Source organism: Onychomys torridus, chromosome 19, assembly GCF_903995425.1.
Source record: "Onychomys torridus chromosome 19, mOncTor1.1, whole genome shotgun sequence".
NCBI classification, from domain to species: Eukaryota; Metazoa; Chordata; class Mammalia; order Rodentia; family Cricetidae; genus Onychomys; species Onychomys torridus.
Genome location: NC_050461.1, coordinates 60,462,733 through 60,488,246, shown reverse-complemented (window position 1 = coordinate 60,488,246; position 25,514 = coordinate 60,462,733). Strand labels below are relative to the sequence as shown.

Genomic DNA, 25,514 nt, shown 5'->3' with positions numbered 1-25,514 from the left:
GTCGGGGTATGTGTCAGCTGCTGGCTTCTCATGGATGATAACAGGATAAGCCATTGTATGAGAGCCATTTGGAGATGTTACAACCTGTATGGTCTTGCCCTTCTGCTTATTAGGTCCCTTGTCATGTTTATTGAGGGTTTCCTCCAGGGCTTGTAAACGAGCACCTAGGGTCTGTTCCAGGGAGTAAACCTCCTCTCTTGTAAGGGATTCCAGATTTTTCATGGAATCATGGAAGTTTTTATGTTCTTTTGAAACACATGATTCCATGGACCTTATCTTATCAAGTAATGATAATTTTTCTTCCTTATATATTGTCTGAGTAGCTACAACTTCACTCTGGAGAGTTAGTGTTCTATCCATTAAATACTCATATTTATTATCAATAAAAGCAATTTTGGGTACAAGCTTGTTTTGTAAATTCTGGTTAGCAGATTCCAGAGAGAGAATCTTTTTATGTAAGTCCTGGCCAGCAGATTCCAGAGAAAGAATCTTTTTTGTAAGCCTTCATTGCTAACTTTTAAAGCCTATAAATCCTGGTTAGCAGATTCCAGAAAGAGAATTTTTTCTGTAAGCCTTCATTGCTATCTTTTAAAACCTGTAATTCCTGGTTAGCAGATTCTAGAGAGAATCATTTTATGTAAGTCCTGGTCAGCAGATTCCATAGACAGAATCTTTTTCTGTAAGCCTTCATTGCTATCTTTTAAAGCCTGTATCAGTCCCAATAATGACTCATCTTTGTTCTTATTATTAAACCAGTGTTTGAACACTGTGTGAATTATTACCATGAATGTCAAAATGGTACAGGCCAGATATGTCTTAGGGAGGTCATATATTTCCAGGAAAATGTCATTCATCATACAGGCAAAAAGGTTTTTAAATTCTTGTGAGGTAATGTTGTCAGCCATATTACAAGAATTACTCAACATTTGTTAGTCAGTTTTAAGGTGTAAAATTATCAAGTACTTTTACTTGAAATAAGCTTACCTTTCCATGGTTTTGGGTGGTGCAGTAGCACTTTTCAGCCAGCAGGAGGCATTGGTATAGTCCCAAAGCAGGGCCTGCTGGCGACCTTGGCTGGCGGCAGCTGAAGGCAGGAGACAAGATGGCGGGGAGCCGGCACTCAGGGAGGAGTGGGAACGCCTCACTCACAGTGGTTTTCGCTGGACTAGGGGCTAAGATAGGGAACTGAGACCGGACTAGCTGCTCCCTTTTTCGGGAATGGAACTGTGTAGGCATCCCGTGGTTAAATGGAACTTTGCAGGCGGGTTTAGGTGCCCACCAGCCCGGGAGGAGGCTGAGGGAGGGAGCCGCCTGGGCCTTTGGAATTTGCCCCACGTGAGCGCCAGATATTGGTGAAATTATTAAGGCTACTCCACGTAGTTAAAAGGGAGGTTTATTTTGTGGGGTAACTTACAAATGAAGGGGTAGGTTGCAGGGCCTGGCAAAGGTATAGCATAGTCCGGCGGTGTTCTCTGGAGAACTCTGCTTGGTCTACCTCCAGCGTCCAGGGTTCCAGAACCAAGAGAGAGACCTTCTCCAAATCCTTGGTCTTCCACTTCCTCCTTCACCCTGCCTTGTGGGCGTGACCATTACCAAAGCCTCAGTGGGGGTTGGAACTTCCAGGCCAATGCTGGGATGGCTATCCACTACACCAGAACACAGTGAGCACCAAGGGATGTCATAGACAACACTCACAGTAGATAGAGGAGAGGCTGGCATCAGAGCACCTGGCTCAGAAATATATAGAATGGCATGCTGCAAAGAATCAAGTGATGTACAAGGGTGGATAGTTTTGGCCAAAGGAACTGGCACATGCGAGGACTGCACAGTGTGGTACTAAGGAATCCAGGGAGGATAGTGGACACATGCAGCTATCATACAGGGAAGAGGAAAGAGCTCAGCAGAGCAGGACAGAGGAAGAGGGAGAGAGGAATGTCTGGTTTGGATTGGAGGTCTTTGCCATATGTTCATATGTTTAAAGCTTGGTCTCAAGAGCATCAATGCTCAGAGGTGGGGTCTTTGACAAAATTATTGGATCAGAAGGGCTCTGACCTCATCAGTGGATTAATTCTGGCTTCATGGGATGTTGGAAGTAGGTCATTAGGGATGTGAATTTTAAAGTGATATTTTGAAATTAGGGCATGATCTCTCTCCCAGACCTCTTCCCATCTCTCTCTCCCTCTCCCCTTTCCTTACCCTCTCCTCCTCTGTATCTCATCTTTCTTTCCCAGCCACTATGAGGTGACTGCCTTTGACCCACCACACACTTCCTGCCATAATGTCTGTCTTACCTCAGGCCCCAAACAGTGGAGTCAATGGACCATGTACTGAGACCTCTGAAAACATGAGCCGAATTTACCTTTCCCCCTTCAAGTTGATTTCTTCAGGTGTTCTGTCACAGGGACTAAAAGCTGATTGGCATAAAGATATACAGGAGAGACCCAAGAGGGAAAGAGGATGTAGATAAGAAGGCTCTTTGAACTGTAGTTATCCAGTCTGGAGCAGGAATAGGACCCAAGTAGCAATGGCCCATTCATGTGTAATACAGCTGGAAAATGGCAAATAACACACAAGAAAGTCTATGGCATCATCTCTGCAGAAGAACACCAGAACCAGTGTGTGTGTGTGTGTGTGTGTGTGTGTGTGTGTGTGTGTGTGTGTGGTGGAGGGCAGGGAGATGGGTACACTGAAAGAACCCCATTTCATGTCCATTTCATGATGTGGACTCAAAAGACACTTTTGAAGATGAGTATTTAGTGGGATTCCAAGTTAATAAATCCCCATCTCTAGGCTCCTCTCTCGATGGTGTCAGCCTGTTGCCTCTTGCACTGAATCTGCCATTCAGATCTTGGCTGGAGTACTCCCCAGTGCTCTGTTGATCCAGGCAGCCAGCCCTCATCACTGACTCGTACCTGGACACAGCCCTTGAGTAAGGGTGTGTTGATGTCCCCTATCAGAGGAGGTCCAGTCACCAGAGTAACCGTCTTGTGCTTGTGACAGAAAGTAGCAGTGTGGGCTTCTCAGTGTGACTCCATAAATATGGATGTTGGAGGGCAGAGGGATGATTCTGTATCCCGATCACACACTTCAGTACTTGCCTGCTCATATTCTTGGGGAATGGAGGAACCATGCTTCCGTGGTCACAGCTGTGCATACTATCTGGGCTGTGAGACCAAACAGGAGGCCTGAGACACTGAGAGTTTTCTGTTTGTATGAGGATGGTAGTGTGGGAATCACAGAAGCCTTTCTGCCTCACTCACCAGAAGACAATGAGAATTAAGGCCAACACTTATCTTCTCCTTTGTATTTTGCCAGAAAAAAATCTATCTTCATTATGAGAGAGGCTTAGCTTCTTTCTTCTTGCCCTGAAGGATTTTTATTTCAAGGCAAAGTGAGCAGCAAAGCTGGTTAGTTTACATATTTTCAGGAATAAAAACTAAAAAACAATGTCATTTTTAAATTAAATTATTTTTTTCCTTTATTAATTTTTGAGAGTATAATATATTTACATCATTTTTCAATTCCCTTTCTTCCAAACTCTCCCATATATTCCTCCTTGCTCTCCTTCAAATTCATGACCTCTTTTTACACACACACACACACACACACACACACACCACACACACACACACACACACCACACACACACACACACACACACACACACACACACACACACTCCTAAATACATAGGTACAGCCTGCCTTGTCTGTATAATGTTATTTGTATGTATGTTTTCAGGACTGACGATCTAGTAATGGCTAACCAGTTGGTGTGCTCTTCCCTGAGGAAGACTAGTTTTCACCACTCTCAGTATCCCTTAGTTGCCTGTAGTTCTTTGTGCAGGACTGAAGCCTCATGGGCTTTATCTGTCCGCGTTAGCGTGTCTGCTGTTGTCCTTGTTCAGCTCATGTTTAGGCAGTCATGTTGGTGAGATTTTAATGGGTGTACTTCTGACATTTCTAGGAGACATAATCTCACAGCAAACTCCTCAATCCTCTGGCTTTTACAGTCTTACCACCACCACCACCACCCTTTAGCAGTGATCCCTGAGCCTTAGGTACATTTTTGACTGGTTGTGGTTTTCTATATTGTTTCTGTTGCAGAGAAAAGTTTCCTTTAAGAGAGGTGAGGACTATACATATCTGTAGATATAAGAACGGATATTTAGAATGTAGTGAGGGATTATCCTAGGTTAGTAAAATGATAGTCATAGGCTCTCCTCCAAGATCCATAAAGTCACTAGTCCCAGGTAGTTGGCTAGGTTTCCAGTACCAGGCATGATTTTTCTCATGTTGATCAGGTTGTAAGTTGAATTAAAGAGCTGTTGGTTACTGTCTTAGTTAGGGTTTCTATGTTTTTTTTTTTCTCTTTGGTGCCCAGCACCCAGCTCCCAAATAAATACATGGAGACTTATTCTTACTTATGAACGCCTGACCTTAACTTGGTGTGTTTCTAGCTAGCTTTTCCAACTTAACCCATTTCTCTTCTTTTATGTTTTGCCTCTGAGCTTTTTACCTTTCTTTATAATGTATATCTTTCTTTACTTCTTACTCCATGGATGGCTGTGTGGATGGGTGGCTGTCCCCTGGCACCCTCCTCTCCTCCTTTTCTCAACCCTCCTTCTCCTCCTATTCATTCCCTCTGCCCAGCAGCCCCACCTATTTCTCTCTCCTGCCTAGCCAGTGGCCATTCAGCTCTTTATTAGACCAATTGGCAAAGTAACACAGCTTTACAGAGTTAAACAAATGCAAAATAAAAGAATGCAAGAAATCTCTGCATCATTAAACTAATATTCCACAGCAGGTTTCTATTGCTGTGAAGAGACACCATAACCATGGCAACTCTTATAAAGGAAAGCATTCAATTGAGGTGGTGGCTTACAGTTTCAGAGGTTCAGTCCTTATCATGGCAGGGAGTGTGGCATCATGCAGACAAACATGGTAGTGGAGAAGTAGCTGAAAGTCTTACATCTTGCAGGCAGCAAGAAATGGACTATGTCACACTGAACATAGCTTAAGCAAAAGAGACCTCAAAGTCTGCCACCACCCCCCCCCCCCCCCGCCCCAGTGACACACTTCCTTCAACAAAGCCACACCTACTTCAGCAAGGCCACACCTCCTAATAGTGTCATTCCCTATGGGCTCATGGGGACCAATTACATTCAAACTTCCAGAGTTAACACCAAGGGTAATCATGGCTCTACTTCACTCTTTGGGTTATTGTGCCATGCTGGTCATTGTGGTTCATAATCATCATACCTATGAAGAAAACATAGGCAGTATCCTACATAATATAGGTGTAGGAAAGGATTTTCTGAATAGGACTCCATTTGCCCAAGGATTAAGGCCAACAGTTGACAAGTAGAACTGCATAAAACAAAACAAAACAAAACAAAAATTCTGTATAGCTAAAGAAACAATCAACCTGAAGAGGAAGCCTATAGCATGGGATCGAATCTTTGCTAGCTATACAACTGACAGAGCATTAATATTATCCACAATATATAAAGAACTCAAAAAAAAATTTAAAAATGAATGATCTATTAAAAATGGGTCTGGGACTATAACAGTGAGTTCTCAAAAGAAGAAAAAATGGCTAAGACATATCTAAATGTTCATCTTTCCTAGCAATTAAAGAAATGCAAATTTAAAAAACCTCAGATTTCATCTTACCCCCGTCAGAATGGCAGAGATCAACAAAACAGTCAGCAGTGAACCCTCATTCACTGAACCCTCATTCACTCTTGGTAGGATTACAAACTGGTCTAGCTGTGCTTGATGGTGTGACATGCCGGTGGTCTCTGATCATCATGTTCTCACAGGCCCAGAACCCAGAACACATGCTTCCAGGGCATGTTCAACTTCCTGTTAAAGACTTGGCTGACAATAACACTTCCCTTGATTTGTTCGGTTTTCAGTTTGTATTTCCTGAGAGCTGACATTTGGTATCCTCCTCAGAAACTATTCACAGGACATTTTATGTCTGATGATGTGAATGCCTTCTTCAGGCAACACTCACTCACTCCAGTCCAAGCAGAGTTCTCTGGTGTAATGACAGAACAGCATTTTGTACATTATAATCTGGGGTATAATATCAAGAAGCATGCCTTGTAATCGACTTTCCCAACTACTCTCTGTGTTTTACAGATGATGGTGAAATAATGTGTTAGCGATTTAGAGCTGCAAGCTGGGAGAGTTTATTAGAGTTGGCAACCAAGGGAACAAAATAATTATTTTATAAACACAGTGCCACTCACTCCACCTATTCTTCCTGTTCATCTCTGTCAGCCTCACATCTACATATTTTAGTTATTCTTTCCTTGGGATTTGGGTCCCTCTCCTGCCTCTTGGCAGAGGTGCCTCTGTGGCTAATTGTGTGTGTGTGTGTGTGTGTGTGTGTGTGTGTGTATGTGTATGTGTTCACAGCCTTCACAATAGGACCTCACTCAGATCCCCTTTGGGAGGTGGGAGAATTGGGGTTATGTCTGGAACCTTTGGCTTTTCTTTTTTTGCTTGTTTGTTTGTTTATAAAAGGAAACCCAAGGCGATATATCTACAAAAGCTTCAGTAGGTGGGTGGCATGGGGAACCTCGGGCACTCCTTTGGCTTTGTCTCACTGCATTGATAGTATTGTGTTGTTGCCATTTACTGACTGTTGTTTCTGAGCTTACATGGGTGTGCTGTCAGGAGACTCAGTTGTGCTGATCACCAACAGCGAGTTTAGGTCTGTTTCCCACGATCAGCCAGCTGAGCTGAGATGGAGAAATCGCAATTAAAGGGACAGGGTATGAAAGCTATTACTGCACAGACTGAGATTTACAGAGTGGTGGCTTGAGATCTGGCTTACAGACTTTCTCACAGCCTGTACAGTCCCCACTCTCTCCAGCTTCCCATTGCTTGGTTTCACTGGTGGCTTGCCTGTTCCTGACCCTGCCATCAGGTTCTGTCCTCACACACATGGATATGAACACACATACCAAGAAACTCGAGAACATGGTGAGGTTACATGCATACATGTGCAGGTACCCACAGCACGTGCTAGGAGGCCATGGGTACAAGAGAATATGTGGCTATGAGAACTCACTCCTGTGCTTGCCTGCTCTTCCAAAGCCAGCACTGGGTCAGAAGCAGGATGGCTGTGTCATGGAGTCATCATAGGTTGCCAAGCCTAGGGAACAGCATTGTCCAGCTGAGGGGGGCAGTGCAAGCAACACAGGACTAAGATGATCCCTCTGTCATCAAGAGGAGCAGGATAGAGGGTCAGGGAGCCATGACCTGCACCCAGCACATGACTCTGCCACTGTTACGTGAGGGTCAGGGTGCCCTGGCATGTTTACCATCCTTGGGACCTCTGTCTAGCCCTCTTTCGAATGACTCAAAGCACATGTGGGTGAAATAATGTGGATTCCACATGTCAGTGTGTCTGCCAGGCATTGAAATACGAAAACTCATGAAATCAGAAATCAAAGGAAGGACAAGGCTGGTTAATTCCACCCGTTCCTTTTGTGTGGTGTTTGTAAATATTTCATAGACATGCCACATTTAAGTGCTGCTTTTCTAGACATTTATCGCTTAAGACCCAGGTCTGGGTCAAGAGGTATTCCAGACAGGAACTTCCACTTGTTTGAGACTTGTTGGGGAAGTATGTGTGCCAGATGTGAGAGAGAGAGAGTGGAATTTGTTCACGGACACAGGGCCCCAGCTTCCAGAAATACTGCCTCTGATGGACAGGTCAGGAAGAAGTTCTTCCTCTCCTGAACTTTTTCACAGTGACACCACCAATACTATTCATCCCTGCCCAGCACGTGTAAGGCGTGGGCATATCTGTGCCCCTTTCACACCTCATTCTCCTTTGACTCATTGTTCCTCAGCTCCCACACGCAGCTCCGAGATGCCTTCTTGATGTTGTTGAACACAGGGAGGACAGGGGGTCCAGTAAAAGCTGTGGAAAGGGCTGTGTATTAAATAACCATAGACCTTAGTGTGGTTATTAAAGTGAATGATGCTGAGCCAGTACTTCCTGTCAGGACAGAACAAGCTCAAAGGCATGCTGTAGAAATTTCTGGGGTGGTAAGGGGTGAGTCGGGATCCCAGACCCCACATTTTACTTTCCTTTCCAAAAAGAGTTTGTAAGTTAAGACTAAAGAAAAAACCCTAGCACAGTTTATATGGATATACTGTGTTGGTAAAGCTAAGGGAATACATGTAGAGACCCTAGGGTCTTTTAAAATAATTGATAAATAGGCTTCCTTCATTTACCTAAATGTAACTCTGAGCTTCCTCCTGTGACATTGGTGAACAGTTGAAAGTTTAATGACAGTCTGTAGTCACTCATTAAAATCAGCTCTTAAATGTTTGGGGGTTTGTTTACATTACATTCCTAAAGCAAGCAGCTGGGGTACAAGGGTAGCTAGTGGTCCTGGGTTTTCCTGCTGGAGTCAGAAAAGTCACTTGTTGAGGTGATGATGCCCTCCAGGAAGGCAAGATGTTTCCTTCTTTTCAAAATAGGTTATGGCAGGAAAATGGTTCACCAGGATATGCCATGCTTATTCCTTTAAATATATCACATTAAAAAAATAAGCGAGCCTAGCACACAATTCCTTGAGAGACAGAGAGCCTGTTCACTCCTGAGTAGAGCAGGGGTCTCCTCTTGCCTTTCTCTTCTTCTGAGCATATGACAAGCAGCCAGCACACCTGTGTATTTCTCCTCGGCATGGACAACCAATAAGATGTGACCAGTTTTTCACTAACTGAAGTTTCAGACAAAACTGATACACAGTAAACTGTACCTATAATGATAAATATGTGAAAAAGAGGGAACTGGTGTGGTTTCAGCCTAGTCCCTGAGATTCATTAGTATTGAGAGACTCTACTACTAAATGTCCCCAGAGCAGCTTTGTCTCACAGAAAGAAGTTGCAAGGTGGGTGCCAGGAGCCAGGGATGAAGAGGAACGGAGAGTGTGTGGTTAGGGAGGGAACTGAGGTATAATGGCAATAGGTGTACATTATACAAATGTCCTTAAAATCACTAAACTGTGCACTTAAGGATTCTATTTATTTGTATCTTAATCATAATAAAAAACTGAAAAAAATTACAGGAATGCTACAACATTGAAGAGCCTCAACGAGATTATAAAGAAGCCATATACCACACAGACACACAGACACAGACACACACACACAAACTCACACACACACACACACACACACACACACACACACACACACACACACACACACGGCCTCATTTTATTTGTAGGAAATGTCTAGAAGAGGCAGATCTAGGGACAGGGGGTTTCATGTTAGGGCTTACAGGGGATTGTTGCTAAAGATATAGAACATGGGCTTTCCTTTGTGTGTGAAAAAAGCCCTCTGCCCTTGACAGCAATTCTGCATCATACATTCTGCATCATGAACTCCACTTTATAGTGGACTTTGATGAACTGATTGATGTATGTATACATGGATGTATTGAGACAGAATGCCACTCTGTAGCCTCTGTGGCCTTGAGTTTGGAGTGATCTTAGTGCCTCAGCCTCCCCAGGGCTAGTATTACAAGCATGAGCCTTTATGATAGGCTTAAGGTTGTACTTTAAATGGTTTAATTAAGAACTTTATGTGATACATGTATTTCACTTTAACTTTCAGAATTAAAGTAATTTAAAAAATAAAAATGTAAAATTTTTTTTTCTGGATCTTACTCAGTAGCAAATTATTGAAGGCCCATTTCCCATCTCTTAGCCAAATGAAATCCTAGCTTACTGCAGAGGCCAGAGGCACTAATGGCCTAGTTAGCAAGTGTGGGAAATAGAGGTTAAGTTGGCAAGTTCAGGCCCAGGTACTCAGTTTTAGGGCTGTGTTATTCACAGTATCATCTGCCCACCTCTCATAAAAAGGTAATTATTTTTTATTCTGCTGGTTATGCAGACCTGGATACAAATGTTCTTACCAGAAGGTATTTTGAGAAATAATCCTTATGAAAAATGTCATTAAGTTGGGTGGATGGAAATATAAGTTTCTAAGTTCTTTGCTACTCATTATTCAACCTAGCTCAAAAGCTTTTTAGAGAATAAATTCTACGTCTGAGTCTTGTCTCCTGAACAGCTGTATTTTGTTGAGTTTCTCTTCTTACCTTCATCTAGTCCAGCTCTGGGCAGACTGCTGTCATCTGGCAAAATACTTGTGGAGAACCATTTCTCAAATCAGGTCTTCTGAAAAATTAGTGCCCTACTCAAAGCTGACTAGTCCCAATAAAAGTAAACCAAAGTAAATCAAAAGTAAATATAGCCTGTCTTCATTCTGTTTAGCATCTGAATATATCACTGCATTCTTTCATGTCAGACAGGCTTAGCCAGTGTGTGAGTAGCTCCTGGGAAAATAGGTTATAATTTTAATATATACATTTAATAGCTAAAAGGAAGATTAAAGGAAAACAGCATCTACAATGCTAAAATGAAGTCTTTAAAGACAGTGGTAGTAGTTCTACTAAGGTATATTAGTTGGAAAGATATCTAAAATGATGAAGATCCCATTTCAATCTTAAGCTTTTTAGTAGGTCATTAGCCAGGAGTGTGTAACCCAACATTTTATTAAGAACGTTCGAATGTGTTTTTTAACTTCGTGTGATAACAACTGAAACATGAGCGCTCAGAGGGCATGGCTGGCATGGTTCGTTTTTGATGTGGGCTGTGATCGAGCATTCCAAGCGTGTTCAGGCTGTACCCAAGAACTGCAAGGGGCAGCCACCCTTGTCTCAACTCTTTGACTCTGATGATTCTATTTCTCAGTATGGATAGCCATCGATCTAAAAGTGGAAGCTACCCATTGTCTTAGCTTCCAAACTCCGGTCCTTCTCTTTCTCAGTAGAGATAAACATTAATTTACTTCTTCTACTGCGAAGAAATGGATGTAATTTCCAGAAGATGAAGGAAGAGATGCTATTCAAAGTATTACAAAACCACGAAGAGATTCTACTTATAATGTTAGCACACACACATTTCTAGATTTGCAAGGTTCAGTTGCAAAGCTGAAACCCTTTCAGTTCACTCGGACTTAAGAGATTACCAGATGTGGAAAAATGAATGTACAGCCCAAACACAAGTCAGAGCCTTCCATTTTCTGCAGTTTGCATAGTCCAAGGAAGCAAAATATTTTCCACTTTGTAAAATATTTAAGGCCGCTAGGGGACAAGTGCTGGCTCCTCTGCTGGAACAGAGAGGCTCTGCTCACCACATGGAAAATGCATCCAGAGACCAGATTTTTCCAGAAGTAACTCAGCGGGCGCTGGGCTCTGGACTCTGGCTGCTAACATCAGCAGTCTCAGGAGTGACTGGCCATCTTACAACCCGCCAAACCCCTGCATGAGGACGAGGGAATAGGCCTTCTCTGCACACAGAGACCCATTTACAGCAATGACGTGCCTTTCCCATTCCCTCCTTAAGCTGGCACTTGAAAGTTTTGGGTTGGTGAAAAAATAAGACAAAGCAGCTTTCTCTTCAGCCACATTCATGCAGATCAGAATCTTGGGAAGAGAAGGGGTGATTCACTTATTGGTTCCAGTTTTGATTAGAAAATCTGGTTCATGTGTTTATTCAAATATTTGTGGATTTGTTGGCCAAACCACAATGCTGACCCTGACACACACGTCACAGTGACTTAGGGGCATAGGTTTCTGAGGATTTTTCTGGTTCTGATCTGAGCTCCACAGGTTCCTAGCTAGGTCATCTCTAGACAACTTCTCAACTTCTCTCTGCCTCCACCTGTTCTGAACATCATGGGGACCACACCAAGGTCTTCTCCTGCACTGTTAGGGGAACTCCTGGAGCACCAACTCAACATTTACAGCATGTTTGTCATTATGTCTGGCTCTGATAGGCTGTGTCAAAGGCTCTTGTTACTTGGGGTCATTACTAATTCAAACAGGTGGTTTACTCTATTCTATAATATATATATTATATATTATATTATATTCTATATATATACACACACACACACATATCTATATAACTATATCTATATATAATAACATTCCTGTCTACTATAGCATTTATTCTGGCTTAGGAAAAAAATTAAATATACTTGTCTTGTATTTTAAACATAGCAAATGTTTGAGAGTACATAAGTAACCATATTTGATCTTAGAGTAAAATAAAATAGGTATCTATAACATTTGGGATTTTTTCACATTTGAGATTCTACAGGGATAAATGAATGAAAACTTGACCTTTAATATTATGTTGTTCAGCATCTTAGTTTCTATTGCTGGGATAAAATACTATGACCAAAAGAAACTTGGGGAAGGAAGGGTTTATTTCTTCTTACAACTCTCAGGTCATAGTCCATCATGGAGGGAAGTCAGGGCAGGAACTCAAGGGAGGAATCTGGAGGCAGGAACTAAAGCAGAGACCATAGAGGGACACTGCTTACTGGCTTGCTCAGCCTGATTTGTTCAGTTTGCTTTACATATCCCAGGGCACCTTCCTAGGGACGGTACCTCCCATAGTGCGCCATTCCCTTCCACATCAATCATTAATCAGGAAAATGCCCTACAGAGTTGCCTTTAGGCAATTTGGATGGAGGCAAGTTGTGTCAAGTTAGACAAAACCCCATCCAGGACTGTCAGCATCTCTGGTGGATATCAGTCAGCACCTACTGTGAGTACAAGCCAGTTCCACTATGTGGGCTATGTGGGCAAAGCTATATGGACGCCAGTCTTCATTATGTGTCTACCAGTCAGCACTGGTGGGCAGGTTCAAGGCAGTGCCACAGTGTGGGTAGTAGTCAGCATTGCTCTGTGCATACAAATGGGCATCACTCTGTGGGTAGTAGTCAGCATCTCTATGTGTGAACCAGTCACCAGAGGTGTCAGCTCACCCCAGAACAAGCATGGCAGGTTTATACACGGAGTTCCAATTCTAGTTTCTCTGTAGAAAGATTGCTTAGTTCCAGAGAAAAGTCCTTAAAGTAATACCTGGCTAGCAAGTCTCAGTACCACTGCCACAGATGAAACCTCACCAAATGCAAATGGGGCCGGAGAAATTCCCAACATTAGAAAATCAGAATAGCAGACACTCTAATAACCAAAGCTCTCAGGCATAGACATGAACGGTCATGAAGAAAAATAAAGCCAGGCTCTGGCTTTAATTATGCAAGGCCCTGGTTTCTTGCTTGAGTCTGAACTGAACAACCAGTAGATTACAACTCCGTATGTCTGACTTCATGTGGAAGACTTCCACCTTTGGGTCTTCTTTGCTCTTTCTTGCTCTCCAGACTTTCAAGGTTATAGACACAAATTATGATGTTGTGATCATGGTGTTAATTAATTCTGATTCTTGATCACTGAAATACCTGACAGAGCCAATGTTAGGAAAGAATTACTTATTTAGTCTTACACTTGTACTCACATGCTTAAGTAGACCATCATGGAGGTGGGAACTTGTCACCAAGAACAGTAATTCATACCATGGTGGACCAGGAACTAGAGAGTGACAGGAAATGGCCAAGGATAATATATTCTTAAGGACCTACCCAGCTAGGTCTTATTTACCAAAGTTTCTAGAACGTCCCCAAATAGTACCCATACCTAGAAATCAAGTATTCAAAACATGGACCCATGAGGGACATTTGATATTCAAGCTGTAATTTCATCCCTGGTCCCCTAAAGTGGTTAACCTTCTCACAATGCAAAATGCATTTAGCCCAATTTTGAGACTACATAATAATAACAGTTCCAACATTACTCATAAGTCTTAACCCAGAGTTTAGATCTCTATTGAAGATCAAAATGATCTAGCTGTCAGCATTTATAAAATCAAAAGGGAAGTTAATACTTCCAATATAAAATGTCATTGAGTAAATATTTTCATTCCACATGGGAAAAATGGAATGATATTAAGGAAAGATTTATCAAAGGTGAGACCCAAACCAAGCAGGCCAAACAGTACATCCCATAGCTCTATGTCTGCCATCTGAGGGATGTGTGGGACCAATGTGAGTTCCAACATGTTTGGCAGCCCTGTCACCGTGTGTTTGCTATGTGAATCTCATATTGTCCCTCTGTTGGGCTGGCTACACTCAGTGCCTATATCTTTCATGTTTCTGGTGTTTACAACATGCTAGGGCCTCCACCACAGCTTAAAGCTCACTCACACAGCTTCATACATCATCTTTTCGGGGACTACCCATGGGGAATTTGAAGCTGCTGTGTATAGCCATCCTCACAGACCTTCCTTTAGAGCCTGGTGGAAGCTTGCATGATGCTGGAGTTCTTGCATTCTGCATGCCTTTAGACCCAATGTCACATGGGTGACTCAGCCCAAGCTCCGGTGTTGGGTCTCCATGTATGGCAACGGTAGCTTCTTAGGACCGCAGTGCTGGGTCTCCATGTATGGCAACGGTGGCTTCTTAGGACCGCAGTGTTGGGCTTGTGCTGACCCCTAAACAACCCCACGTGAGTTCCTCACTTAGTAAAGGGACATTGGTTGCATGAGTCTCCAGTTGTCCACAATGAAGACTGTGATGCGTGGAGTCTCAACAATTCTTAAAATGCCCTCCAGTTATCTTTCTAATTGTTCCAGTGCAATGTACTCCTCTCTGTCTCTGTCTCTCTGTCTCTCTGTCTTCCTCTCTCCTCTCTCTTAATTAAATAAGTTTAAGATTACACTTTCATTTTTGTTTGGGGAGATGTCAATGAGTGGACAGTTTGCAGGTGTCAACTCTCTTGTTTCATGTCCCATAGATCAAACTTGGGGTGCTAGGCACTAATCTCTTTAATAACTCTTTGTTCACAACGTTTAAAGTGCTCATGTCTCCCCTACCCCCCCCCCTTTTTTTTTGTCCCAACTGCTTACTTTTCAGATTTTGTTCCTCTACTCTTTGCTCCTGATTCTCATGGTCAACTTGCCTTAAAGCAACCAGTCATAATCATGTCACAGCCTGAATGCTAAACGCTGTTGTGAGATTTCCTGCATCAAATTGTTTCGCCCATTTTACTTTTGAATTCGGCCTCACAAAAATTGTATCTGCAAATAAAATGTAGACAAGTTCTTTGCCAGGATGTGATGTGATCAGTCTCTACTACAGTTCCCAATACAGTCCTTGTTTCTGTCTGAAGCTCATAAGCTTAGTTATTTATTGTCCACCTTTGTATCCACACCCTGGTTCTCTGAGCTCCAAAAGAGTCATATTAAGCTATCCCCGTGATACCTCAGGATGTCTCTAGTTCACATCCCCACAACCCTCCAACTTCCTTTTACAGTCTGTAGGCATAAGAACCAGATGCATTTAGACACAGCAGTTTCTCCACTGTTGACACTATTAGTTACTTGTTCATTGCTAAGACCAAAATACTTGACAGAACCAAGTTAAGGGAAGAATTCTTTGTTTAGGATCACATGTTCACAGAGTTCAGTCCATACCTGCCTGGCCCCATGCTCTTGAGCAGAACATCATGGCAGCAGTGATATGTGGCAGAAGGCAGCTGTTCATATCATGACAGCCAGGAAACAGAAAGCAGTGGAAAGGACCCAGAGATTTTTTAGTAACCCACAGGAAACCACACACAGCGAACTAGCTATGCTAGCTAGATCCCACCTCCTAAAGTTTCCAGAACTTCTAAAAATAATGTCTCCAGTTGAGGTAAACGTCTGAAGCATGAGTTTGTCAGTGGCTATATCAGATTCAGGTCATAATAGCTCTGCTGAGAGGAGAGCCATACAGCACAGATGTGACTAAAGCCCCCACTCCAATAACCCACATAGGAATGAGGCCCTCACCCTAACAAACCATAGGGGATTGAAGACCTTGCTCCAGCAGTCATAGGGGTCTAAAGAACTCACCTCAACACTCAGTGGACTGAGTCACTCAGTCAGTGAACCATAGGGAACTAAGACCTTAGTCCAGTAGTTTCTTAGATTGGAAGCCCTGGCTCTAGCAGCCACCAGAGTACTGAACAGCTCATTCCCAAAGCCCATAAGAAAATGAAGCTTTCATCCCAATAGCTGTGGGTAACTGAAGCCCTCAGTCCAAAGCCACTAAAGTGAACTTACAGTACATCCCTTTTTGATTCAACTTCAGAAGAGGCCACAACCAAAGCATTAAGCTCAACACCTGAGCCACAGGCCCAGCAGATAACACTCATGCTTCTTTGCCATAGATCTTGTGAGACAGTCAACATTTCTGGTTTTAGACTGAGTTTAATTACACAATGGTCAGTAGTCATGCACATGTTGAGTTTCTATGACATGTTGAGTTTCTCTGACACTGCAGTGAAGGAGAATTCTGAAGGTTGGATGACATTCCCCCTTTTCTTCAATGATACATCACTATAAGTACTAGGGAATAAGTTGACATTAATTGTAGGAAAGCTAGTGATGACCCAGTGTATTCTAGGAGGTGAAGTTCTAGGAGCTGAGTGGCTGGGAGACTTCTGGCCCCATCCTGGGTCATGTTCAGATTATGGGTCTCAGTTTTCTCCTGTTGTGGTCAAGAGATGTTCTAACTATCACACTAATGGAGATAGAGTGCTTCTAAGAGAAAATCCCATAGTCTTACAGTGACAACATGACTTCCACCAAAGTTATCTTTTGTATAAATGTGTGAAGATGGATGGAACGTAGCTCCATTGCTTGCCTAGAATGCACCATACACTGGGTTTGATCCCCAGGACCACATAATCTGGGTGTGGTAGCACATGCCTATAACCCTAGCAGACAGGAGGTGGAGGCAGGAGGATCAATGTTGCTTCAGGCAAGTTTGAAGCCATCCTGGGATGCATAAGACCTCATATCTCAACATAAGTAAGTAATAAAAAAAAACCCAGAACATCAATGTGATAAATGTGTAAAAAGTAATAGTAGTATTATTTAAAGTCTATTATAAAAACTTTAAATTAAAATATAAAACACAAGTAAAATATATGAGGTATTGAGGGAGAAGATAGAGGCTCTTCAATATGCAGAAAAATATTTCTAGAAGTGATTTCACATTACTTAGTGTGAAATGGTATATCAACAAAGAAACATCCTTAAACAAAAATGGAGGTAAACAATAAAATGAAGGATCAGAATAAAACATATTGACTGTGACAATTGCAATACACCTCAGACTGAGCATGCTGGCTGGTAACATGGCGGGCACATGCAAATGATCTCTCTTTTCAGGAGGTCAAGTACTGAGCCTTTGACAGACAGGAGGGAGATAGGGCGGATGGTAACTGTTGAGCCAACCCACAGTGCTACAAAGGAAGACCTGGTGTGTGTGTGTGTGTGTGTCTGTGTGTGTGTGTGTATTCCCAGGCATAAGTATTTGAGGTCCTAAATGGAGAGGGAACTTCATGGATAAAATTACTAAGAGAACACTTAGAGAAAAATATATTCTACCAAAAATTATGGAAAAAGGAAGAAAATATTTTAAGCATTCTGACCAAAACCAACATAATTAAAAACAGATCAACTATAACATTCCCTCTGTCCTCTCAGTGCTACAATAAATCCTGAAGCTAAAGGAGCAGCATGGCCAGACTTTGAGAAACAGTCAAATAATAGAGCTGCCCCTAGTTGACCAGCTGAGATGCTCAGCTGCCCAGCCTGGATGCTCAGCTGCCCCCACTGCCCATCCTGGATGCTCAGCTGCCCCCCAGAAGCTCAGCTACCCCCACTGGCCATCCTGGATGCTCAGCTGCCCCCACTGCCCATCCTGGATGCTCAGCTGCCCCCACTGCCCAGCATGGATGCTCAGCTGCCCCCACTGCCCAGCATGGATGCTCAGCTGCCCCCTCCCAGAAGCTCAGCTGCTCCCACTGCCCGGCCTGGATGCTCAGCTACCCCCCAGAAGCTCAGCTGCCCCCACTGCCCGGCCTGGATGCTCAGCTGCCCCACACTGCCCGGCCTGGATGCTCAGCTGCCCCCACTGCCCGGCATGGATGCTCAGCTGACCCACTATCCAGCTGGGATGCCCAGGTGTAAAGGCTTGGGAAAGCTACATGAGCCCTGCTGACATAGGATGCGAAGTGTCAATCCATTGCTGAGTGAGAGTGTCTCAGACAAATGGCTTCAATAAGATTTCTGAGCTGGCAGATAGATTTAGAGAACTGTCAGTCTCCTGCTACAGAGTAGAAGGGATCCCTTTTGAGTGAGCTGTCACTCCCAATACTCAATACAAACCATCAAGTTGACCAGCAAAAAGCATAATGCATATGAGGTTTGGGTTTTGTCCATATTGGAAAGTACCAGTTTTGCTTTTTTCTTTTTTAAATAACTACAAAACAAGACAAATATGAATTATTAACATGGACTAGCAAAATTCACTATCAGTAAAAATATCATGAAAAACTTGAGCTTGCAATAAAATCTACAACTGTAGTAATAAAACTTCCCACAAAAATGACACTCAGATGGCTTTGTGGGTCTAGACTATAATGGTTTAAAAATAGAAAATAGTTATAAATTCATCCATGTCTGGAGCCTCATGAATGTGGGAGAACACAGTGACTAGCTCTATGAAGCAGGTGTGAGTCACTTAAATTCTGGTAAGAGGAAACTTCAGTAAAGACTAGAAAACAGCTCTCTGAAATGGATGGCAATGCATTACCACACCATGGGTAAAGGTATTCAGTGTTCCCAAGTTCAGGACAACAGTTTATTATAACCTGCGGTCGCCTTGACAGTGCCCGAGGAAGTGTTAACAAATAATATTTCCAATCCTAACCCATCAGAGTGGAGGAAGATTTCTGTCTTGGCAGGGAATATTCCTATGACTCCAGTTCAGGGTCACTCCTGAGAATCTGGAGACACTGGCGCTGAGCTGGAGCAAGGCCACTCAAGCTCATGGCTGAGGAGAGTGAGGAAACTACAGCTGTCAGCATTTAAAAAGACACATCTTCTTGGGAAACCGACTGCTCACTCAGGTGCTATTGGAACCTTTGCATGCAGCCGGTATGACTTTCCCAGACTTGTAAGAGCATATCACACCACAGACACTGCTACAGGCGTGATCATATCCCAACCCCCCTACAGATAACCGCAACAGGAAAGATAAAGGTCTGTTGTACATAAAATGTCATAAACATTGCATGACATAAAGTTTTGGGTGATAAGAGATAGCACTCTGCTGCCAGGATGTCCTGCTCTTCAGAGGAACCACAAGCTTTCTCATAAGCTTCAAGGGAAGGTCCAGGTGGATTCCTGGGAGTTGAGGGGGTCTGTGTGATAATAAAACTCACATCGAAAACCCACCCGAAGTAGAGAAATAAAGGCCTGCCAAGTCACCAAACATAACAAGGGACCAACTTAAACAGGCATACAGAGAGAAGGCAGGGGTGGAAGAGAAGTCTAGAAACAGCCTGAGGAACTGACGGGGGATTGGGACGATCCCAGGTCAATGGGGAAGTGAGGTTGACCACACTGCTGGTAAGATGCGGTATTCACCATCAGCTAGGAAATCCTTCCTAGTTCTGCATGAACATTTGCCTGCCTCCCAGCACTGCTGCCATCTTAACCTCTACATTAGGTTTTAGAGTATGTGAGGAAATGGATGCTAAGTGCTGTCCTGGTTTGTCCTTGCTGTTATGACAGGTTGTTTCGAGTACGGTGGCTTAAACCACAGGATCCTTGATCCAACAGTGCTAGATGCCTGGAAACCTTCAGGACTAACCCAGGCTGAGAGATGCTGCTGCCTTCCTTCCACGAGCTCCAGGCAGATTCATCTGGGCTCTGACATGAGGTATAGAACAAGAGGTACTCATGCTTCTGATTGGCTGTAAGCTAAGAGCCAGTCCAGCACTGATAACTGGTCCTGGCTTCTGGCTGCACAGCTAGCAAGATGGCCAGTCCTCTTTGGACCTGTTCGTCTCTGTCCTTCTCAGATCATATGATCTGCCGGATCCACCTGGCTCTTCCAGGGTAACCACTCATCTCAGTCAACTGATTATTGCCTGTCTTAGTCAGGGTTTCTATCGCTGTGAAGAGACATCATGATCATGGCAACTCTTTTTTTTTTTTTTTTAGCTGAGGATCGAGCCCAGGACCTTGTGCTTTCAAGGCAAGCGCTCTACCACTGAGCTGAATCCCCAACCCATGGCAACTCTTTTAAAAGGAAAACATTTAATTGGGGTGGTTTGCATTTTCAGATGTTTAGTCCATTATCCTCATGGCAGGACACAGTGGCTTGCAGGCAGACATGCTGCTGGAGAAGGAGTTGCGAGTTCTACATCTTAATCTGCAGACAACAGGAGGTGAACTGTTTCACTGGGCATAGCTTGAGCATAGGAGACCTCAAAGCCCACCCCTACAGTGACACACCTCCTCCAACAAACTCCTGATAGTGCCATTCCCTATGGGGGCTATTTTCTTTTAAACCAACACATTCTTTTCCATGGCCCCTATAAGCTAATAGCCACATTATAATGCAAAACTGCATTTAGTCCACCTTCAAAAGTTCCTATAGTTTTTAACAATCTCAAACTTATTTAAAGGTCTAAAGTTCAAAGTCTCTTCTGAGATTCGTGCAGTCTCTTAACTGTAATCCCCTGTGAAATAAAAATTTAAAAAAGATCATATACTTCAACATATAATGGCACAGGATATACATGACCATTCCAAAATGTAGGGAAGGGAGCATAGTAAGGAGATATTGGACTAAAACAAGACTGAAAACCAGCTGGGCAAAGTCTAAACTCTGCATCTCCGTGTCTGATGTCAAAATGCTCTTCAGATCTCTGACTCCTTTCGGCTTTGTTGACTCCAACACACTTCTTTCTCTTGGTCTGATTCCATTCATGGTTAGCAGCTCTCCTGAGCAGGTTCTAGCCAAGATCTGTTACTAAGCTGCTCCTGAGCAGCCACAGACAGCTGGATTAAGTGTCTGGCTCCCTGTTGTACAAGGCAATGACCTCACAGTTGGTTGAGTATTTTATCAGTGGCTGACAGAATCAAGAGGCTCCAATGTACCACTGCACAGAAGGTGACTATGGATACCTGCACATTGTCTATGATAGTAAATGCTGTCTTTTAGAAGTTCACTGTTTAAAATCAAATACCACCAATTCAAGGAGTTCCTGGCCACTCTGGCCTATGTCGAGTCACCCGACCTCACTGCATCCTTGGTTCTGTACACATGTATACATTGTTCAGCACAAATCTCACTCCATAAAATGCCAGCAAACACTGCTCAGCTTCTAGACTATTCTGTTATGAAATGCAGTGCTTTCCCCTTTATATAAACTTCTGCTCCCACAGAAATATGATGGTTTAATTGTGGAAAACAACAGCGTGTTACTGTTTTGCTATCATCATTTCTCGGCATGTAAGTATTAAGTCAGTGTATTCATAGTGTGTGTGTGTGTGTGTGTGTGTGTGTGTGTGTGTGTGAGTGTGAGTGTGTGTGAGTGTGTGTGAGTGTTTGTGAGCGTGTGTATGTGTGTGTGCGTGTGTGTGTGTGTGTGTGTGTGTGTGCGAGTGTGTGAGTGTGTGTGAGTGTGAGTGTGTGAGTGTGAGTGTGTATGTGTGTGTATGTGTGTGTGTGTGTGTGTGTGTGTGTGTGTGTGTGTGTGTGTATGTGTGTGTGTGTGTTGGGATGTTTAATTTTGAAAGTTACTGTTTGAGTTGATGACTTGGTTTTCAGAAGAAATCAATGAATTTTAACTTGGGGTTAGAATAGCATTTCCAACAATTTCTGGGATGGCCCTCAGCTAATGTCTTCCACTTTGTACTACATATTTATGCAAAACAGCATTCTTGGCACTGAGAATTGTAAAATCAGAATCTAGATCAGCTCTGAAACACGAAGATGTCCTGTGTCCTGTAGTGTTAACTGTTCAGCCCAAATTTAGTTCTTTGTGTAAAAATAACAACTAAAACCTACTAGTTTGCAAATTTGCTCGTGTCTTTAAAAAATGGCAAAATTATAAACACAAGTGATTGTTTTAAAATACATTTATGCATTATTTATTACCAGTGGACATTTGTTTTTTATACCTTTTTAAAATTTATATATGGACTCTAGGCCCTGTGAAATTTTCTTGGGAAAAGTGAGGTGTAAGTGGGAATGTCCTAGAAGCCCTTTCCTAGAGTCAGTAGGACATGAGGGAGATTCATTTCTTCCTGGCACAGAGGGACCCTGAGTCTTTCTAGGTGGCAAGTAAGTGGCATGGTCATCTCCAACTCCCCAGAGCATGTAGGTAAAAGGCAACTGTGCAATTGTGTTAAACTTCTGGGGTCTGCAGAGGCTGGCACAAGCAATCAGCCTGCTAGGAAGGTAGATGGGACTTGGAAAAGGGAACAGGGAAAGGGTAACAGAGAAGCGGCATCATGGAAGACATGGTGAGGACTGTGGCTGGAGAATCAGCATTGCTGGTGGCCCTTAGTGTCCCACACCCCTCTCTGAGTTCCCTGTGGCAGGCAGGGCCAGTCTCTGCTATCCATACCTGCTCATGGTTTGTAAAGTCGAATCCTACAGTGAAGAGAAGATAAGGAAGTACTGATTGCTTCCCTGACATCGGATGAGTGACAACCTGAGGATCTAGCCATCCTTGTACTTATTGAATGGACTATTCTCCAGAGTCCTCAACTACAGTCCAAACACTGGTTTCTAATTTCCTTTTCCTTTGGTGTGTGTACCAAAGTGAACATGATGATACAATTACGCAGAATAAATTGCTCCAGAGGGCCACACCACCTGTCTGACAGCATGAAACTGGGTCTGACTTGAGCAAAGCATGATGGGTAAGAAGTTATGAGTTCAAACTTCCAGCCAGCCACACACCAGGCTGTATGCTAAGGAAAACATGAGCACTAATGAAAACAGCTGAGCCCTGCTACCAAGGAGTTTATTGGCCAGTGGGACATGGAGATATGGTAGCCAATAATACCGAGAAGGAAACCAAACCACCAATGACCACAAGGAAAACTGGGTCACTAGGCATCTCTGATGGGGACCACTCCATGCCCCAGTTTGAGGATGGCCTGAGATGGCTGCCTGGTATATTAGGAAACCTGCCTCAGCCCCAGGTCAGTCTTCTGAGCAGGTTAGAATATCAACGCAGAGAGCTGTGCTGCCATGGAGTCTATCTCAGAGCTCTCAGCACCTGGCAGATCTGGACCATTTCATCCATGGGAACTGGTCTTTTCCATAGTAGGCGTTCCTTTATGACTTAACTCTACAGGGACCCAACATCTCTGCCTGTCCTGTGCTTCCATGTGACCCCCCTCATACTTGTACTGGCCACACTGAGCTTCAAGACTCCAGCTGTGGCCTGAAATCTGCTATGAAAGGGCTCTGTCTTAGTTCCTGAATCTATGTAAAAAGCTCCTGGATCCTCCTCCACCTTACAGGCCAGAAACCATTGGTTCTGCTTTGCTCAGTTTGGGATCTCAGATGTTAGTGAAACCCATTATGTGTTTGGGATCCAGACATAGCCACTGTGCTGGGCTGCAAAGATGGTTGGACACCGAGATGGAGACAACTGTCCTTGTAGAACACAGCTCTCTCCTCAGAGGGAGAAGGAAAAAATTTATTTTGAGTCAACTATCTGTAACTATGGCTGGAAATGAGTTCAGTTTGTCCCTTGTTCCACTGTGGAAGCTACCATAATGAACTTTTACAGCCACAGAATGAAAGATGGTCTCAAGGCCTTTTTCAAATACATTGGTGTGAACATCAAGTAGATGGGCTAGAGAAAGCAGCAGAAGTATCTGCTAGTTCTCAGATGTTATCTGATGGCATTTGTATCTCTTTGGTTGGTGGAATTCAGTGGTCTGTTAATTTAATATTCCAAAGATTTAATAATGGAAAAGATGTTAGACACAGAGACTGGCAATGGATTCTAAGAGCAATACAGTTTGGCTTTGCATCTGTTGACATTCCAACTTTCTCCAATCTTGAAGTCCTAATCAGCCTTGTAGAATCTACACAGGCGAAGCTTCTCCCCTGGGAGCTTCAGTTTGCAGGCACCTGCCTCCTTCCAGCCACCCCTCACTGTCAGTCTCTTTCAGGCTACTCATCACCAACAGGACACCCTTTGCTCAGGAGCTTGACATGGAATTGCTCCATACAGGCTGAGCCTAAAGCACGAATGGAAAACACATTTTAACAGCAGATATTATGAAGTGGCATTTGGGTGACGATTTGCATGCAGGACTATTTTTAGACTGATGTTTTTCCTAGTTATCATCTCATATCCTGGAAGAAAGAAAAACCGCTAAGGAAAGGGTGACAAGAGCAGAGTCATTCCAAAGTCCCCCAGTTGCCACTGTTGCTCCCCTCAGTGTAATGGCCACCCCCAGCTGGCTCCTGGCTCTCATGTCTGAGATGACCCCTTATAACGCAGGAGAGGTCCCCACCAGCACAGCCTAGTGTGCCTCCTCACTCAGTATGGCTACTGGTCTTAGGTCAACTTGACACAAGCTAGAGTCATCTGAAAGGAAGAAACCTCGGTTGAGGAAATGCTGCCATAAGATCCAGCTGTAAGGCATTTTCTTAATTAGTGATTGATGGAGGCAGGCCCAGCCCACTGTGTGTGTTGCCATCTGGGATGGTGGTCCTGGATTCTATAAGAAAATAGGATAAGCAAGCATGAGTACCAAGCCAGTAAGCAGCACCCCTCCATGAAGTCTTCATCAGCTCCTATCTCCTGCCCTGTTAGAGTTCCTGTCCTGACTTCCTTTAATGGTGAACAGCATGACAGCAATGTGGAAGTATAAGCCAAACAAACCCTTTCCTACCCAAGTTGCATTTTGGTCACGGTGTTGCGCCACAGCATTAGAAGCCTGACAAATACATGTAGGCTGAGCAAAAGAGGCATGGATGTCTGACCAAAGGAAATCTACCAGAGACATCCTCTGAGGTTCTGGAACCAAGGTTCATAGCTCACAGGTGACCTTGGCAGTGATGAGTTAGTTGTAGTCCACTGCACAGACCAGAGGACGACAATGCAGCCCGGCTAGTCTTGAGAGGGTGATGAGCTGGCCATGTGTGCAGGGTCACACCTGAGGGACAGAGGCTTCAAGGGGAGGAGGAACTAACTGTCCTACTTTGCCGCAGTGCACACCCCTGCTGTCTTCCTGTCAGTGAACCAGCCAGTCGTCCAGGGTAGTCAGAGGTTGACCATCACAGATGAATTATGTAGATGGATTTGGCTCTCATTTTAAAACTCCAGAGCCCTGCTGAGCTGTTCCACTTTGCTCTGCTCTGTGAAACAGGGGTGGGTGCTGCTGGAGGAGATTTGCTGTGGGTTTTCTGGCCTTGTGTGTCAGTATTGGTGGCTGAGACTTTTTAAATTCCATGTTTTGGGGTGGAGTCAGGGTGGTCCTCTCACCTCTCCCCGTCTTTCTCAAAAGTTAAAAAAGTACAAATAGGAAGTAACACGTTATTTTATGTTTCAGAGGATCCTGGGGTTGAAGAAGAGAGAGACTATGTAAGGGAGTCCAGGTTCTCTTCATCCTCATTGTTGCCCTCTGTTCCCATCTGTTGTGGTAGGGTGGTTCAGACCCTGAGCCTCCTTGTCAACCATGGAATGCT

General features: G+C 43.6%; 1 protein-coding gene across 2 annotated transcripts in view; it reads left to right on the top strand.

Annotated features, from left to right (window-relative positions):
* The window catches only part of Wdr27 (WD repeat domain 27), a 129,521-nt gene extending 109,499 nt beyond the window's left edge, over positions 1–20,022 (top strand). The window contains exons 26-27 of one of the 2 annotated variants that reach the window (XR_004943181.1): positions 19,574–19,721; positions 20,006–20,022. The gene's annotated coding sequence lies outside the window, so the exon portion shown is untranslated. Of the gene's footprint in view, positions 1–19,573; positions 19,963–20,005 lie in introns of those variants that run through there. The other variant, XM_036168766.1, reaches the window with a different exon arrangement.
* Positions 20,023–25,514: the final 5,492 nt, after the last annotated feature.